At 43.9% G+C, this 19,932-nt stretch overlaps 1 protein-coding gene across 1 annotated transcript in view; it reads left to right on the top strand.

Annotated features, from left to right (window-relative positions):
* The first annotated feature begins 11,322 nt into the window (after positions 1-11,322).
* LOC109923060 (cytochrome P450 26B1) overlaps positions 11,323-19,932 on the top strand; it is a 47,772-nt gene continuing 39,162 nt past the window's right edge. Inside the window, exon 1 of the mRNA XM_048598659.1 lies at positions 11,323-11,429. The gene's annotated coding sequence lies outside the window, so the exon portion shown is untranslated. The remainder of the gene's footprint in view (positions 11,430-19,932) is intronic.

Below are 19,932 nucleotides of genomic sequence, written 5' to 3'. Positions count from 1 at the left end.
AAAGGGATCAATGATTTCAAAAAGACACTGTTCAGGCAATTGTGGAAAACAAATTATCAGGTCAATGGGGATAAGGTGAGGAAAGGGGGTTGATGGGATTGCTCTACAGAGAGCCAGCATGGACTTGATTAGTTGAATGGCCTCATTCCATGCTGTAAAGCTGAATGCCAAAAGGAATAAGTGGCCCACCTGATTGGCTCCCCATTCTCCACCTTCAATGTTTACTCCTTCTGCCACCAACCCTAAGCAGTAGTGTGTACCATCTACAAGATGCACTGCAGTAATTCAGCAAGGCTTCTTAAACAGCACCTTCCAAACCCATGACCACAGCCATCTCGAAGGATGTGGGCAGTAGATACACAGGAACACCACCCGCTGCAAGTTCCCCTCCAAGCCGCTCACCATCCTGACTTATATCCTGAAATATATCACCGTTCCTTCACTGTCGCTCCGTCAAAATCCTGGAATTAGCCTCCCTAAGGGCACTGTGGGTCAACCTACAGCACATGGACTGAACAAACAAACAAGAACAAAAGAGAAGTGCAGCACAGGAACAGGCCCTTCGGCCCTCCAAGTATGTGCCGATCGTCATGCCCTGTCGAAACTAAAACACAAACCTTCTGCCCTTATTTGGTCTGAATCCCTCTATTCCCTCCCTATTCACGTAACCATCCAGACGCCTCTTAAATGTTGCCAATGTGCCTGCTTCCACCACTTCCTCTGACAGTGCATTCTAGACTCCTACCATTCTCTGCATGAAAAACTTTCCTCACACATCTCCCTTAAACTTTTGCCCTCTCACCTTGAACCTGTGCTCCCTTGTAGGTTTACAAGAATGGTCCCAGGAATGAAAAGCTTAACATATGAGGAACGTTTGAGGATTCTGGGACTATACTCATTGGAGTTTAGAAGGATGAGGGGGGATCTAATCGAAACTTACAGAATACTGAACGGCCTGGACAGAATGGATGTTGGGAAGATGCTTCCATTGGTAGGAGAGACTAGGACCCGAGGGCACAACCTTAGAGTAAAGGGAAGACCTTTTAGAACGGAGATAAAGAGAAACCTCTTCAGCCAGAGGGTAGTGAATCTATAGAATTCACTGCCACAGAAGGCTGTGCAGGCCAGGTCATTGAGTACATTTAAGACTGAGATAGATAGATTCTTGATTATCAAGGGAATCAAGAGTTATGGGGAGAAAGTGGGAGAATGGGTTTGAGGAACTTATCAGCTATGATTGAATAGCAGAGCAGACTCAATGGGTCGACTAGCCTAATTTCTGCTCCTATGTCTTATGGTCTTATGTTCTTATTTGTAATTGAAACTTCAACCCTGGGAAAAAGCCTCCAACTATCCACCCTATCTATGCCTCTCATAATTGTGTAGACCTCTATCAGGTCTCCTCTCAGCCGCCGTCTTTCCAGTGAAAACAATCCTAGTCTTTTTAACCTTTCCTCGTAGCCAATGCCCTGGAGACCAGGCAACATCCTGGTGAACTTTCTCTGCACTCTCTCCAAAACTTCCACGTACTTCTGGTAGTGTGGTTACCAAAACTGCACACAACACTCCAAATGTGGTTTTATATAGCTGCAACATGGTTTACCAATTCTTGTGCTCCATGCCCTGGCCAATGAAGGCAAGCATGCCATATGCCTTCTTAATCACCTTGGCCACCTGTGTTGCCACTTTTAGAGAACTGTGGACCTGCACACCCAGATCGGTCTGAATGTTAATGTTCCGAAGGGTTCTGCCATTTACAGTATAATTCACACCTAAATTTGATCCTCAACTGCAGCGGTTCGAGAAGGCAGCTCACCACCACATTCTCAAGGGCAACTAGGCACAGGCAATAAATGCTGACCCAGCCAGTAATACAAAGATCCCAATAGCAAATAAGTATTCTGAACTGTTCAGCCTTAATGCTGAAGTTGTACCTCTTTCTTCAGGGGGAAATAGTTTGACTGAATTTGCCCCACCAACTCATCCAACCATGTGAAACACTCATACATTGCCCATTAATCTTCCATGTTCAGAGAATTACTGCTCAGTCTGTGTAACTTCACCTCTTAATTCAACCCTCAAAGGTCCTGTATTACACTGGTAGATTGAAGATTAATAGGCACATAACTACAATGATAATAACGACAGAGACAGATACATGATCTGGAGAAATAAATAGACTATCAAAACATGGAAATGGATAGATTGACAGAAAAGATATTTATGAAGTGCTGTGCACAAATACAACACTGAAAGTCAAATAAACCAGCCATTTCAAAATGTGACACACACTTACGTAAAGATAATGTTGACAGACAAGTGGATAAATAAACAACTGGGTAAATGGATTGATGTACAAACAGGTGAATACAGAAGCATGCACGATATGACAGAAATATAAACAAATATTTTAAACAGATGCAGAGACAAAGTGACACAGAGCAAACAGATCTGTATGAAAACCCAAGACTTTAAACAGGAAGTCTAAACACATACTGAGATGGACTGTGACACCAATAGAAAGATGGCACAGGTATAGAGATATGATGCGCTGGTGGGGTTTGAATCCTGCTGTGACAGACAATGGAATTTGAATTCAATAAAATAATGCTGAAGGCTTAAGGAAACTGCCATCCTTACCTGGTCTGGCCTACATGTGACTCCAGACTCGCAGCAATATGGTCCACTCTTAGCTCCAGCCCTCTGAATATTTTGGAATGGGCAGTAAATGCTGGCCTGATCAATCATGCCGACATCCTGTGAATGGTTTTTTCAAAAAATGTCTCAGAGAGTAGTAAGGGCGTGGAATGCCCTGCCTGCAAAAATAGTAGACTCGCCCACTTTAAGGGCATTTAAATGGTCATTGGATAAACATATGGATGATAATGGAATAGTTTAGGTTAGATGGGCTTCAGATTGGTTTCACAGGTCGGCGCAACATCGAGGGCCGAAGGGCCTGTACTGCGCTGTAATGTTCTATGTTCTATGTCTCTACTTCCCAATTCTGCATCTCTGGTGATAAATTCTAGTTCAAGGCTGGCTTTAATTTTTGTGAGTAATTTTTTTTTCCTTTAATCATTCACAGGATGAGGGCATTGCTAGCTAGGCTGCATTTGTTGCCCAGAGGGCAGTTAAGAGTCAACCACATTGTTCTGGGTCTGGAGTCACATGTAGGCCACACCAGGTAAGGAAGGCAGTTTCCTTCCCTATAGGACATTAGTGAACTAGATGGGTTTTTCCTGACAATTGATTCATGGTCATCATTAGATTCTTAATTCCAGATATTTATTGAATTCAAATTCTACCAGCTGCTATGGCAGTTTTGAACCCAGGTCCCCAGAACATTATTTGGGTCTCTGGATTAACAGTCCAGCAATAATACCACTAGGACATCGTCTTCCCTTAATGTCAATCTGTGTCATTATCCTTGGTGATGTATGCATCTATACTCTGGATCTCTTTTCCTTCTGCAGACTTTAGATCATTATGTCCTAAAATTAAGGAAAAAAAAATGTAACTGAGCAAAGATAAATGGCAAATTTGGTCAGGATATAAAGAACAGCAGAAAGTAACTAAAATGTTAATCAGGAGGAAGAACTCAGAGTACGAGGCGAAGCTAGCTAAATATATAAAAATAGATAGTAGGAGGTTCTGTAGATATTTAGAAAAGAACAGTGTGTGTGTTAGTCCTCTTGAAAGTGAGAATGGGGAGATAGTAGAAGCTTTTGTCTTCACCATAGATGGTACACAAACCCCTTACAGTAATAGCTGTTAATCAGGAGATGGAAGGGAGACAGAAACTTGGCAAAATTATATTGACGAGGGAAGTGGTGCTGAGCAAACTGATGGAGATGCAGGCTGATAAGTCTTTAGATTCAGATTGACTTCATCCCAGGGTCTTTAAGAGGTGGCTAATGAGGTAATAGATGCTTTGATGTTACTTTTCCAAATTTCCCTAGATTCAGGAAAGATTCCATCTGAAAATAGCAAACTTATTCCCTCTATTCAAGAAGGGAGGGAGGCAGTAAATAGGAAATTATGGGTCAGTTAACTTGATGTCTGTCATGGGGAAGGTTTTAAATTAATCATTAAAGAGGTTATAGCTGCACCCTAAGAAAAGGCAATTGAGAAGATTCAGATAGTTTCATCAAAGAGAAATCATGTTTAACTAATTATTAGAGCTCTTTGATGGAGTACCATGCATTATAGATGAAAGGGATCCTGCAGAGATACAACGTTTAGATTTTCAGAAGGCATCTGCTAAGGTGCCACGTCAATGGTTATAGTAGAAAATGAAAGCTCATGGTGTAGCTGTAATACTTTAGCATTGATAGAAAGTTAACTAGCTGGTAGAAAACAGTATGAGAAAAGCCATAATAAAAACCGAAAGAACGGATGCTGTAAATCAGGAACAAAACAAAGTTGCTGGAAAAGCTCAGCAAGTCTGGCAGCATCTGTGAAGGAAAAAACAGAGTTAACATTTCGGGTCCGGTGACCCTTCCTCAGAAAAGCCAAATTGTTTTCAAAACATTAACTATGTTTCTCTGTCTGCAGATGCTGCCAGACCTGCTGAGTTTCTGCAGCAATTTCTGTTCTTACATTTTGCATAGAATCAGAGAATCCCTACAGTGTAGAAACAGGCCCTTCGGCCCAACAAGTCCACACCGAACCTCAGAGCATCCCCCTATAAACCCATTTAATCTACACATCCCTGAACACTATGGGCAATTTAAGCATGGCTAATCCACCTAACCTGCACATCTTTGGACTGTGGGCGGAAACCAGAGCTCCCGGAGGAAACCCACACAGACACGGGGAGAACGTGCAAACTCCACAAAGAGAGTCGGGGAAGTGATGGCCTAGTGGTATTATCGCTGGACTGTTAACCCAGAAACCCAGATAATGTTCTGGGGACCTGGGTTTGAATCCTGCCACAGCAGATGGTGGAATTTGAATTCAATAAATATCTGGAATTAAGAATCTAATGATGACCATGAATCCATTGTCGATTGTTGGGAAAACCCATCTGGTTCACTAATGTCCTTTAGGGAAGGAAACTGCCATCCTTACCTGGTCTGGCCTACATGTGACTCCAGACCCACAGCAATGTGGTTGACTCTTAACTGCCCTCTGGGCAATTAGGGATGGGCAATAAATGCTGCCTAGTCAGCAATGCCCTCATCCCATGAATGAATAAAGGTAAAAAAACGCAAGGGTGGAATTGAACCCAGGTCCCTGGTGCAATGCTAACCACTGTGCCACCCTGCTACCCTTTTTTGAAAAGCAATTTAGTTCATCACACCACATATTATAGAATCAGAGAATCCCTACAGTGTGGAAACAGGCCCTTCGGCCCAACAAGTCCACACCGTAAATGGGTCCTTGTCTGATTGGCAGGATGTGACAATTGAAGTCCCACAGTGGCCTCAGCATTTTCCAATTTACATCAGTGACTCAAAAGAGGGGAGTGAAGGCATGGTGAGACAACAAGGTGCAGGGCTGGATGAACACAGCAGGCCAAGCAGCATCATAGGAGCAGAGAGGCTGACGTTTCGGGCCTAGACCACATGGTGACTAAATTTACAGACTGCATCGAGACTGTGGGAAAGAATGTTGTGCAGAAGACATGTAGAAGTTGAGGAAGAATTTGGATAGTTGGAATGAGTGGACAAAAATCTGGGGAATGGAGTATAATGTGGGAAAATATGAAATGGTTCAGAAAGAATGCTTAAAAATTACTTAAATAAAGAACAACTGCGTAATTCCAAGGGGCACGCATGAGTCACAAAAAATTAGCATTCAGGTACAGCAGGGAATCAACAAGCATAATGGGAAGCTACCTTTTATTTCAAGAGGAATTGAACATAAAAGTAAGGTTGTTGTGCTTCAGTTATGCAGAGCACTGGTGAGACCACATCCAAATACTGATTACAGATTTGTCCTCCTTTTTAAAGCAAGGATGTAAATGCATCAGAGGTAGTTTAGGGGAGAGTTATTAGTTTGATACCTGGAATGAATGGGTTGTCTTATGAGGAAGAGTTGGACAGACTGAGAAACAATCAAGTATTACAGGAAACCTCTGAGGTGCTTCCCACTCTCTGACCTGTATTCAGGAAAGTGTGATGGGAAAGAGGATATCCGGGAAACAGCCAGCGTGGGAAAGAAAAACCTAGACAGAGTGGGAGAATGGAGAACTCAGGGACAGACATCAGCACCTAAAAGCGCCCACAGGCTGGACTTTGGTACTCCAAAGTTGGGTTCAATAATGACCATTTTAGGTCTGAGTTTAGATGTGTAGATCTGGCACAGGCCAGAGGAGGAGGAGAGGGTGAGTCCGGGCATATCTGAGGGTCTTAGTGGTTTTGGCAGGAGTAGGTAGGTCTAGAGGGGTTTAAGAGCAAGGGCTGAGGGTCTGGTGAATCAAGCAGAGTGCTCTGCCGGTCTTGTGAACCACTGCTCCTGAGATCTCACCAACAAACATCTCGACTGCTCAAAAAAGTAAAGTATCCTTTCATCCTTTCACTAAGAGTTGGTCACAATGACTGGCACATTTAAATACATTGTGTCTGTTTTCACTGAGGAAGAAGACACTGCCAAAGGCATAGTGAAAATACTTGATACTCTGGGTGAGATAGAAATTGATATTGCGGAGATATTGGGCAGACTGTGCTTGAAATTGACAGGTATCCAGGCTAAGCTACATCTGAAGCTGAGGGAGGTAAAGGTGGAAACTATGGTGGCACTGACAAGAATATTGCAATTCTCCTTGGATTTCTGAGATAGTGCCAGAAAACTGGAGAATTGTAAATAATACATCCTTATTCAAGAAAAGGATGTACGGATAAACCCAGCAACCACAGGAGAGGAAGCTTAACCTTGGTGGTGGTGGGAAAGCTTTTTGACAAAATAATTTGGGTCAAACTTAACAGCTACTTGAGACAAGTGAATTAGAGAAAGCCAGTGTGGAAATCATGTTTAATTCAAATGCTGGAGGTTTTTTTTTGATGAGTTTGATTAAGGTAATACAGCTGATGCGATATATATGGACTTCTGAAAGGTATGTGAGAAATAGCCACAACAGGCTTGGCAGGAATGTTAAACATGTAAGGAAGGATGAATATGAGGTTGGCTGAGTAACATAAAAAGGGTATTAGTGAATGATTGCTTTTTAAAAATTTACTCATGGACATGGACGTCGCTGGCTGGGCCAGCATTTATTGTGGGTTTGTGGACCAGAGGAAGGTGTTGAGTGAAATACCACAGGGTCTGTGTTAGGGCATTGGGCAACTGGCATTGGATGCACATTTGGATAAAATAATGCAAGGATATGGGAAATTGGCACTAGCTAATGATACTCATTTAAAGAGCTAGTGCAGGCATGATGGGCCATATGGCTTCCTATGCACCATTACTGGTCTGTGATTCTGTTCCCCCCTACTGTTCCACACCTATAGACTTGTGATTGCATTAGGGTTAACTCTAACCCTAATTCTATCATGCAATTTTTAAACCTACAGAGCACAAAAGAATTGTAATTATTGTGGACTGTGAGGATGGTAGTGCTAATCTTCAAAGGTAGACAAGTGGCAGATAAAACAATGTTAGAACTTAAGTGATTCATTTTGTTAGGGAAGTACAAAGGGAAAGGCACAATCCTAGACGTTTGCAGAGGGATAACCATGCACAAATCATGAGGCAGGGCAGTTTGGGAGATACAGGGTCCTGGGCTATGTAATAGTACCATAGAGTACCAAAGCAAGGTAGTTCAGAGACAAAAACAGGAATTGCTCATGAAACTCAGCAGGTCTGGCAGCATCTGTGGGAAGAAAGCAGAGTCAACATTTGAGTTCAGTAACTCTTCCATAGACACTGCTGACTATGGAAGATGTGAGGAGCTAAAAAAGGTACAGGCAAGGGATTTGACAGAGATGCTCAAAATCCTGAGGAGTCTAAACAGAATTGACATGGAGGAACTGGTCCTATTTGGGAAGGATCAAGAACCAGAGGACACAGATTGGTGGTAATTGGAAAAAGAAGCAATGGTGGCAGGAGCAGAAACCAATTTGTACAACCAATGGCTAGCATCAGTCAGGAAATATCATTATTCAAGGTAATGGGGCAAATGCTGGGATGCTAGACTAGTGTAGGTAGGTGGGCTGAGGGTCCTCTGATGTATGGTACTATTACATAGCCCAGGACCCTGTATCTGGAATCATCTGGAGAGTGTGATGAGACAGCTTCAAAACAGGATGCGATCAAGAGCTGAAGTGAAAATGTTTGCAAGGTGCTAGAGAAAGGTAAGGCCTCGTCTGGGTCTAGATGAGTTGCTGTTGGAGAGAACCAGAACAGAATAGGGGCTGAATGTCCTCCAACCTGTGGTGTAAGCCAATCTGTAGATAACAGAAGTTCCTCCTCCCTTGCTCCAGCTGAGAGAATCTTATCCTTTAATGCACTCAAAGCAGGTCTTCAGGTGAGTGAGGAAGTGGTGGAGGCTGGTACAATTGCAACATTTAAAAGGCAACTGGATGGGTATGTGAATAGGAAGGGTTTAGAGGGATATGGGCCAAATGCTGGCAAATAGTACTAGAGAGGTTTAGCATATCTGATTGTCACAGACAAGTTGGACCAAAGGGTGTGTTTCTGTGCTGTACGTCTCTATGATTCTATGAACTCTGAGCTCCCAGTCATAGAGATATATAGCACAGAAACAGACCCCTTGGTCCAACTCGTCCATGCCAACCAGATATCCTATACAGATCTAGTTGTATTTGCCAGCATTTGGCTCATATCCCTCTAAACCCTTCCTATTCATATACCCATCCAGACGCCTGTTAAATGTTGTAATTGTACCAGCCTCCACCACTTCCTCTGGCAACTCATTCCGTACACACACCACCCTCTGTGTGAAAAAGTTGCCCCTTAGGTCCCTTTTATATTTTCTCCTCTCACCTTAAACCTATGCCCTCGAGTTTTGGACTCCCCCACCCTGGGGAAAGATCTTGTCTATTTACCCTATCCATGCCCCTCATGATTTTGTAAACATCTCTAAAGTCACCCCTCAGCCTCCGACGCTCCAGAGAAAATAGCCCCAGTCTGTTCAGCCTCTCCCAAAGCTTAAACCCTCCAACCCTGGCAACATCCTCGTAAATCTTTTCTGAACCCTTTCTAGTTTCACAACATCCTTCTTGTAGCAGGGAAACCAGAAACTGCACGCAATAACGCCAAAAGTCCTCATCAAAAGTTTTTTAAAAATAATTTCATTTATTCGTCCGCCCGTTGCGTTAAAAACTCAGATATGTTCTTTAAAGTGGCTTTTTATTCAGTATTAGCATATTATAACCATTTTTTTAAAAAAAAACCCTTCAATTGTGTTTGGGCTCTGTAAAACGTTGGTAAAATTTAATTGTGAATGGCTGGAAGAGGAACGAAATGAATTCTCTGTAATCTCAGACTTTGATAAAGTGGAACAAAGGTACAAGCTCACAGACGGATAAATGGGAGCTCGCTATGACAGCAAACCAGTCAAGTTAGACGCGCACACACACACCCATATACACTGTGATAATAGCCAGTAATATGATTATAGTCAGCAACATGTACATAACAATAGCCAGTCACATATACAAGATTATAGTCAGGAATATATACATGATAATAGGAATATATACATGATTATAGTCGGGAATATATACATGATTATAGTCGGGAATATATACACGATAATAGTCAGTAACATATGCACATGCATTTACCACACCGATAGGACAGTATTCACTGTCATACCACCGAACACACAGCTTCAGAAAGAAGCAGGATTATAAAGAGATACACAATCAAGACACAAATTAAGTTCCCTGCACTGAGTGATGTTCACAAAACCAGAAACACAAATATGACGAGCGGCCGGGACTTAAACCCTTTTCTCTAGATGTTCAATCACTTGCTGTGTATTCCCATTGTTACCCCCATCAACTCTGTGTATGCTATATACATTTTATTTTAAAGTTAAGACTTCCAGCTTGCCCGAACTTCCGTCTGTTCCTAGGGGCGCAGAGGTTAGGACTGAGCAACCTGTAACTTCCATCCACAGCCGTGTGTACAGAGAAACCCATGCGATGGGAACTTGTCAGGGACGGTAAGCCTTCCCTGCTGACTAAAAGCTGTGTTAACAAATTGACTCCCCAGTGAGGACTAACTGTCTATGCCGCCACAGATGCATCGAAGCCTGTGTTTAGTTTTTGGCCAGTTTCAAGTTATTGAACCGGGGATAGAATTATTCTAATTCAGTCCCATATGCAGCATCAGGTATCTGCATGAAATTGGAGGGCAATGGAGTTGTGGATTAGAGAAGAAACAATGAGGATTTTCCCCCCTTAATGTGTAAGACGGTGTTGCAGCGTCCGTGAAGGGAGAGCCGGAGGAAAATTGCGGACAAAAGTTCATAGAACCCCCACGGCATGGAAGCAGGCCACTCGCCCCATCAAGTCACACTGACCCTCCGAAAAGGATCTCACCCTAACTCACCACCCCTGCATCTCCCATGGATAACCCACTTAACCTGCACAGTATGGGCAATTTAGCATGGCCAATCCACCTAACCTGCACTTCTTCAGAGTGTGGGAGGAAACCCACGCAGACACATAGTGTGCAAACTCCACACAATCGCCCGAGGGTGGGTGCTATGCAGGCAGTAATACTAGCCACTGAGCCACCCCTAAGAATTAAGGAACAGAAGGGAGAACAAACTGGGGACACTTAGGTGACGAGAGGGGTGAAAATTAAATTTTAAAAACTTGCAAAAAGCAAAGGGTCACGAAGTGCTGGGAGCATTCAGTCTGGAGAACTGGTTTGACAGAACAGTTAATATTGATATTCTACAAGGGAAAAAAAAACAGAAGGACTACAAAATAAACTTTAACCTCTGTATTTTCCAGGGGACCGGGCAATACAGAGAGAGAGAGAGACAGACACAAACTGTTACACCTCATTGCAGCCCTGCAGTAATCTGAGGGCAATCCTCTCCCCAGTTAAAAATGTTCTAACTTGCAGAACAATTTAAAGGCACCTTTCTGAATCTCTCCGGTGTGAAAGCGTGGGTGGAAGGCTCTTTGATTTACTCTGAAAGCTATTTACCAAATATCTTGCATTAAATAAGAGGCTTCTTTTTTTTAAAAAAATTCTTGAATATTCATTGATTTGACAAGACAGAGAGATGCAGAGGAACGTCACCCAGGAGGTGGGATCTAACAGCTGAAATTTTGTGTGTATATATATGTGTGTGTGTGTGTGTGTGTAGGGAAATCAGCTCCTTAATTTCAACTTTTAGCATCGAGCAACAAAATGAAAACAAATAACGAATAACTTAGAATATCCCGGGACGCCCGAGTGAGTGGGAGGCGAAGCGCGTCGAACGGAGATTGGAAACACAAGTAAGTGATCAGCCAAGGCTTCGTTTTAAAATATCCGCCGAGTTTAATACCATTTATTAACCATTTGACGTTAATTTTCGTTTTCCTGCATTTTTTTCCAGAAGTGTGACTGGGACAATTTTGATTTTAAGCAACGAATGTTAATAGCTGAGTTGCAAAAGCCTCATTAATAACATACCAATTGTATCTACTCCGTCCCCTGGTGTCGAAAGCCAACAAAAAAAGTCGAATTGAGGTTCTGCTTCTTTGCTGTGGTTTTAATTAGAATCGCAAGTGTTAAAAATATAACGATTTTCTCTCTCTCTCTGTTGTACCTCCTGAGACAGGTGCAAAGGAGCTTGGACTGAGGTAGGAACGGAAGGAGGAGGGGGTTTAGAAGAGATCTGAATGTGGAAATAAACATCAGGAGAGTGTATGGTTAGGGAATGGGCAAGAGAGCCATGGGGGGAACTGAAACCGACCGGTGAATCGCGTTAACTAGTAAATAACAACCACGGAAAGTAGACTCCTAGGGATCAATCCAAATTTGATTAATCTTGAATTTCTAATTTTTAGAATATACGAACGCAATAAGATTTGCATTTACCTAGCGACCTCAGATGCGCTTTCTGATTAATCGAGTACTTATTGAAGAAGGTGCTGAGGAAGGGGTCACTGAACCCGAAACGTTAACTTTGTCTCTTTCTCCACTGATGCTGCTAGACAATATTTGTTCCCTTTTTGAAATTGACAACAGTGACTGTTGCCTTGCCTCAGTTAGTCGGTTTCTAACTTAAGCCATTTCTCCCCCGTCCCCTCCCCTCCCCACCACCCCCCGACATCCCCCGACCCCCCAACACCCCCCGACCCCCCACCCCGGCCCACAGCAGAACCCACCTCCCCACCATCGGGCTAGGTTTGGTTTTGATTGCTGTCTTTGGGAGAGTGAGTGGGGATGAGGACGGTCGGTACTGTCCAAGTGTCCCCTTAATATCCCTTTCTGCATCGCCCTGAGCAGCGCCTCATGCGCAGAACCCAGATCCAGACCGTAAGACAGGAGCTGTAAACGGACCGAACGTCCTTGCGTTCCGCCTGGTCTTTTCCTAGGAGCAAGTACAAATCTTTCACTGGTCCAGAAATCAAACCGAATATTCCGTACGTTACACGCTACAAAACACAGAGAGGTATGCAGACACATTGTGAACAATTAACCGAGAAATGAGGCTTTAAACTTTTATTACTCCGATCCTCTGTGGCCTTGTCCCATTATATCTTTAATTTACAACAATCCGACAAACTTTCAAGGTAAAAAAAAGAACTGTGGATGCTGGAAATCAGAAACAAAGACAGAAATTGCTGGAGAAACTCAGCAGGTCTGGCAGCATTTGCGGAGAGAAACAGAGTTAACATTTCAGGTCCAGTGACTCTTCTTCAGAGTTCTGAGAAAGGGTGACTGGACCCGAAACGTTAAATTTGCTTTCTCTCCACAGATGCTGCCAGACCTACTGAAACTTTCAAGGCTCTAATTCTGGTCTCTTGAGTATCCCCAGTCTGTGTCATTGATGGTTGTGCCTTCAGCTGCTGGGATCCTAAGATCTGGAATTTTCTCTGGAATTTCTTTACATCTTTCTCTGGCTTTAGTGTACTTCTTGAAACCTATCTTTTGATAACCTTTTTGTCAACCTGACCAAATGTTTCCTTCAGGAATTAAGTTTTGTTTGATCATTGCTCCTGTGAAACACCTTGGGATATGTAACTCCTTTAAAAGTGCTATATAAGTGTAAGTTGTTGTTGCATTTATGGGTACAAAGTGAAGGATGGACATAGATGAACAGACAGGGAATAGAGGGAATACGGTGCATGTGCAGGCAGATGGGATTAGTTTGGAATGGCATCATGGTCGGCACAGACGTGGGGCACTAAGTTCTGGTGCTGTACTTTTCCAAATTCTACGTTCTTTCTGTACTACTGACGCTCAGTAGCAGCAGTGTGTACTATCTACAACATGCACTGCAGAAATTCACCAAAGATCCTCAAGCAGCACCTTCCATCTAGAAGGACAAGGGCAGCAGATACATGGGAACACCACCCCTTGCAAGTTCCCCTCCAAGCCACTCACGGTCGGTTCCTTCACTGTCGCTGTGTCAAAATCCCGCAATTCTCTCCCTAATAGCATTGTGGGTCAACGCACAGCAGGTGGGCCGCAGCGGTTCAAGAAGGCAGCTCACCACCACCTTCTCAAGGGGCAACTAGGGACGGGCATGAAATGCTGCTTCACCCAGCGACGCCCACATCCCTTGAATAAATGAAAAGGGACCAGGCAATGATACGCAGTGACAGCCAACCCCTTGTTTGTGTGTATTGTGTGTCACTCTCTCACACACACACACACTCACACACACAGACACACACAGATATACACACCCAGATACACACACGTATACACACACAGATACACACAGATATACACACACATACACACACGTATACACACAGATATACGCACACAGACACAAACGTATATACTCACAGATATACACACACATGCAGACATACAGACACACACACATGCAGACACACGCATACAGACACACACACACAAACAGACACACACACATGCAGACAGACACATGCATACAGACACACAAACAGACACACACAAACAGACACACACATGCAGACAGACACACACAGAGACACGGACACACACACAAACAGACACACATACAAACACACACACATTCAGACACACACATGCAGACAGACACACGCATACAGACACACAAACAGACACACACACACACACACACACAGACACACACACATTGCAGACAGACATACACGGAGACATAGACACACACATACAGATAAAGGAGTAGACACGCAGCCACATTCTCATCTCCTGTGTGACAATGAGGTGACCCATCAGCTCCCTTACGTTAATCCTACAGTCGATTTTAAAAGATTTCTATTTGAAGTCAAAACGGAAGGAATTTGGAAGCGAATGAATTGGGGTGAAATGAATAGTAGGACGCAGCTCCGGGTTATAGCGACGTTGAATGTATTCATCCCGCTCCCAGCCCACACCTTTACCTGCCTCTGTGTGTGTGTGTGTGTGTTGGGGGGTGGGCGCTGAGTGAGTAAGAAGAGTTTTCGGTGAATTTCTCAAGCGCCCCCCCCTCCCTCCAACTCCCGCCGGAAAGTATGTAACCGATCCGGCAGCTCTCCGCTCAGCTCCCCGGGTCTCCGGGCCATCAGCGGAGATTTGAAACTGAACACATGGTTTTAAAGAGCCGGAACTGCCGGGAGATGCCAGGATCCTGTACGGAGACACAGAGAGAGAGAGAGAGAGAGTCTCACCGGCTCACTGGCCCATTCTCGCAGTGCCTGTGATTCTGTGGGTCCTCCACTCTCCCGGGAACTCCCGGGATCAGTACCTCCGTCCTCTTTTCACCCCAACCCCCCAAAACACGCCGGAGTCAACATTTGACAACGCTGTTTGACAACGACTAGTCTCCAGAGTCGATGTCTGACTGTGTTTTTATTTAATTCATCGCCGGCTGGGCCAGCGCTTATTGCCCGTCACTAGTTGCCCTTCAGAAGGTGGTGGTGAGCTGCCTTTTTGAACTTTATCTCTGTATATTTATGTGCGAGTGCATGTCTGTATGCGTATGCGTGGGCAGTCAGTCTGTGTGTGTATGTGCCTGTTTGCGCGCATCTGTGCCTGTGTGCATGTCTGTGTGTGTGTCCACGTGTGTGCCTGTGGGTGTCTGTGTGTATGAGTGTGTGTGTGTGTGTGCATTATATGTGTGCGTACATGTTTGCATATCTGTGTTAGTGTACATATCTGTGTGTATGTCTGTGTGTGTGCATGTATATGTCTGTGTGTATGTCTGTATGTGCATTCTATGTGTGCGTACATGTTTGCATATCTGTGTTAGTGTACATGTCTGTATGTATGCATGTGCATGCATATGTGGGTATCTGTGACTGTATGCAGGTGTGTGTGTGTGCGTGTGAGTGCCTTTGTGTGTGTGTGTGTGCATGTCTGTATTTGCGAGTATGTCTGTCTGGGTGTGTGCCTGTGTGTTCACGTGAGTGCCCCTGTCTGTGTGTGTATATCTGTGTGCGCGTGTGTATTGTCTCTATGCCTGCATGTATGTTCCTCTATGCCTTTACCACAACCATGACTGTCTAAAAACAGATATTTGGTTGCATGGGGGCATTCATTGTCATTGTGACCAGTTTACACCCTCAAGACAGAAACAGGTAGATAGAGAGACAGGAGTCACAACTGGAGAGAATAAGAATCAGACGGAAAGGGATAGACCGAAGGAGATGGGCAGAGATTGACAGAAATAAAAATCCATATAATCAATGATATTAGATGGACAGATATATGAACGGTTTACCAGGATGATTGCAGGGATGGAGGGATTTTCTTATGAGGAGAGGTTGAGACGATTGGGCCTGTACTCATTGGAGTTTGGAAGGATGAGAGAAGACCTTATTGAAACATGTATGATTCTTAGGGGCTTGACAGGGTAGATGCTGAAAGGTTGTTTCCCCCTTGTGGAAGTGTCTAGGACCAGAGGGTATCATCTCAGAATAAAGTAGCATACATTTAAGACAGAGATGAGGAAGAATTTCTTCTCTCCGAGGGGAGTGAATCTGTGGAATTCTTTACACAGAGGGCTGTCAAGGCTGGGTCATTAAGTACATTCAAGACTGAGGAAGATGGATTTTTAATCAGTAAAGGAATTAAAGGTTATGGGGGCAAGGCAGGAAAGTGGAGTTGAGGGCTACCAAATCAACTATGATCTTTTTGAATGGGGTTGCAGTATCAATGGGCTGAACAGCCTACTTCTGCTCCTACATCTTATGGGCTTTTGGAACTTTGGCTGGACAGAGCAAGAATTGGGAAGTTAGAAATGTATAGGGAGTTAAACAGGTAGACAGTAATTCATGATTTATGGATAGATACAGCAAGCTAGATCTTACCACAGACCTCAGGACCTCTGGTCATTATTCATTGTGAAAAATTGAATGAAAGAAATATAAAAATGAAATAAAGCATGGCATGGTACAGACAAGAATGTCCTTTGTCTGTGCTGTAAGCATTCTATGGCACTGTAATGAGTCCTTCCATCTGTCATTCAGAAACTAAATGAGTTAGAGTCATATTTTCCTCCCCTTCTTTGTAAAGAGGGTTATCTCTGAAACTATTTTTCTTTCTCAGATTTGGTTCGGACAGGTGTGAAAGACAATGTAGGTAGTGGGTTGGATAAGCAGTTAGATGTGGGCACTGGCTTGTTCACTCCCTCCAAGTCACTTTAACTATCAAGAAGAAGCTGATAGAAAGCCCATTCTGCAAACTCAGTTGAACCAAGAGCCCATCACCATGTACGAGGATGAAGCAACAGAGTCAATATACCCCCGACCATTCAGTTATTGTTTGCCAGCTCATAGAAGGCAAATGCAATGTCAGCATTCATTTCAACAGGGCTAGAGTATAAGATCAGGGATGTACTGCTGAGGCCATGTAAGGCTCTGCTCAGACTGCATTTGGAAAACTGTGAGCAATATTTGGCTGCATATCTAAAGGAGAATGTGCTGGCCTTGGAGGGAGTCATAGAACATAGAACACATAGAACATAGAACATAGACAGTACAGCACAGCACAGGCCCTTCCGCCCACGATGTTGTGCCAAACTTTTACCCGAAACCTAAGGGTCTATCTAACCTCCACCACTACCTTATACTATCATCCATATGCCTATCTAATAGCTGCTTAAATGCCCCTAATGAGGCCGACTCCACTACCCCCTCCGGCAATGCATTCCACGCCCCTACCACTCTCTGAGTAAAGAACCTACCTCTGACGTCTCCCTGATATCTACCTCCTTTCACTTTAAAACTATGTCCCCTCGTAAAAGCTACCTCCACCCTAGGAAAAAGTCTCTGGCTGTCTACTCTATCTATACCTCTGATAATTTTGTACATCTCTATCAAGTCACCTCTCATTCTTCGTCGTTCTAAAGAGAAAAGCCCTAGCACTCTCAACCTTTCCTCGTAAGACCTTCCCTCCATTCTAGGCAACATCCTGCTAAATCTCCCCTGCACCTTTTCCAATGCTTCCACATCTTTCCTGTAATGAGGTGACCAGAACTGGACACAATACTCCAGATGTGGCCGAACCAGGCTTTTGTATAGCTGTAGTCCTGAGGCGGTTTTCGAGAAGGGTTTATCATTTGAGAAGTGGTTGAGGACTCTGGATCTGTGCTTGATGGAGTTTAGAACAATGAAGGGGGATCTAATTGAAACTTACAGAATATTGTGAGGCCTGGACGCTGTGGATGTGGATAAGATGTTTTCACCAGTAGGAGAGACTAGGACCTGAGGGCACAGCCTCAGAGTGAAGGGACGATCCTTTGAACTGAGATGAGGAGGGATTTCTTCAGCAAGAGGGTGGTGAATCTGTGGAACTCATTGCCACAGAAGGCTGTGGAGGCCAAGTCATTGATTGTATTTAAGGGAGATAGATCAGTTGGGGGATCAAGGGATATGGGGAGAAGGCAGGAGAATGAGGTTGAGAAACATATCAGCCATGATCGTATGGTGGAGCACAGTCAATGAGCCAACAGGCCTAAATCTGCTCTTCTATCTTATAGTCTCAGGGTCTTATGGCCTCATAGCATGTGTAAGAATTGGATATTTTAATGCTGCAGTTGGTGGGGCAGGGTGGATTGCAAAGTGGGGAAGAAGAATATTAGAACCACAGAAACACACTGCATTGCAAGAGGCCATTCAGCCCATTGTGCCTGGGCTGTCTAAGAAAAAAAATCTAGTCTCATTCCCACCTTCGAGCCACATAGATTACAACAACTCAAGTGCAAATACATGTTTCCTTAAATATTTCTACCTGTCCCACCCTCACAAGCTGTGGGCACCAATCTCCACCACCATCTGAGTGAAGATAATTACTCCTTACCTCCCCCCGCCTCCACCCCATCCTTCTGCTTTGAATTTTGCTGAAAAATGTAATGACTTTGTGGGTTTTGTTCAGCACTTGTTAAGATCGATTTGAATTGTGTAATTAGTCATAGCATAGTTATTGCACTAGTAGCAAAACAACCAACCAATTGATATAGTCAGTCAAGCTCAAAGCATCACTCTACCTTGCTTGCGAGAAACATCACACATTCATAATCAGGGACAAGTTCGCCAGGAACACGTTCAAGCCTTAACCCTTTCTTGAACCACCCGGGAGCTTGGGGAGCCTATAGTTTATTTCATCACAGTGACACTTTGGCCAATCAAAGTGGACTTGCCAACCAATCAGGACTTTTTATTCTGTCGCGTAAATTGTGATCGTTTGGAATTTGGCATTCTTGCATTTGCCCTGATGAGCATAAGATGAAGATCTTTATCAACATGTCTCTTTCAATAATATTTCCTTCTAATTCTTCTGTGAATTATTCAAAGCCTATGTTCCTTGGTTACTAACCTCTCTGCCATGGAACTAGAACCTGCCTATTCACTCAGTCTTTGTCCCACATCATTTTAGACACCCCAATTAAATCTTTCCTTAGTTCCCACTGTTATAATGAAAACATCTCCAACCTGTTCAACCTTCCCTCATCAATAAAATGCTCCATTGGTAGTAATCTTTTCTGCATTCTCTCAAGTGTGATTGCATCCTTCCTGCAATGTGGTAACCAGAAATGTACTAAATTTCCAAATCGTAATCTAACCAGTCTTTCATATCATTGTGGTGTAACCTCTAGACTCTTTTGGGGTGTGGCTGATGTAGCATATTTGTCTCTGAATCATAAGGTTCCAGATTCCAGTCACCGTCCAGGCTTGAGCCGAAAACTCATGGGTGGCACTGTAGTGTAGTTCTGAGGGATAGGTTAGTAAGCCTCATCTATCATCTCAAGTAAATGTGAAAGATGCCCTTGTGCAGAATGATTTTCCTACCCTGGCACCTTCCTGAAGGGTCACCCAGGAATGTGCTGCCATTGATCACAGTGGCTCCACAGCCATTTAAGGCTCCCAGAGTGTTAATCAGATGGATACAGGATTTCTGGATTCTTTAATCCCAGCCATTGACAGTGCTGCACCCTGTCAGTACCACATGCTGGAATGCCAGCCTGGATTCTATACTCTCAGCAGCGCCAATAACAACAGTGGCCAGCACTGGAACTGCAAGCAGTCTCCAAATTTCTAATCCCGGAGGCCAGGTCATATGGTGTAGAGGGGGGTGGGAGTGGAGGCCTGGAAGTGTTGGGGGCATGTGGTTGGTGGCGAGTGCTGGAGATTGGGGTCTGGAGGGTGTTGGGGGTGAGAACTGTGAAATAACTCCAGAGAGGCCGGTATCCTGTCAACAAGTCACCCGTTATTTACACATGGAGTATCTTTGACTCTGATCCAGCTCTGTCAGAGCCAGCTTTCAGGGTGAACAGAACCTCTGACTCCCCTGTTTACATCTGTCAGCCAGAGCTCCCTGATTGGACCAGATTAA

Source organism: Rhincodon typus, chromosome 1 (genome assembly GCF_021869965.1).
Source record: "Rhincodon typus isolate 14 chromosome 1, sRhiTyp1.1, whole genome shotgun sequence".
NCBI lineage: Eukaryota > Metazoa > Chordata > Chondrichthyes > Orectolobiformes > Rhincodontidae > Rhincodon > Rhincodon typus.
This window is presented reverse-complemented; position numbering and strand designations above follow the sequence as displayed.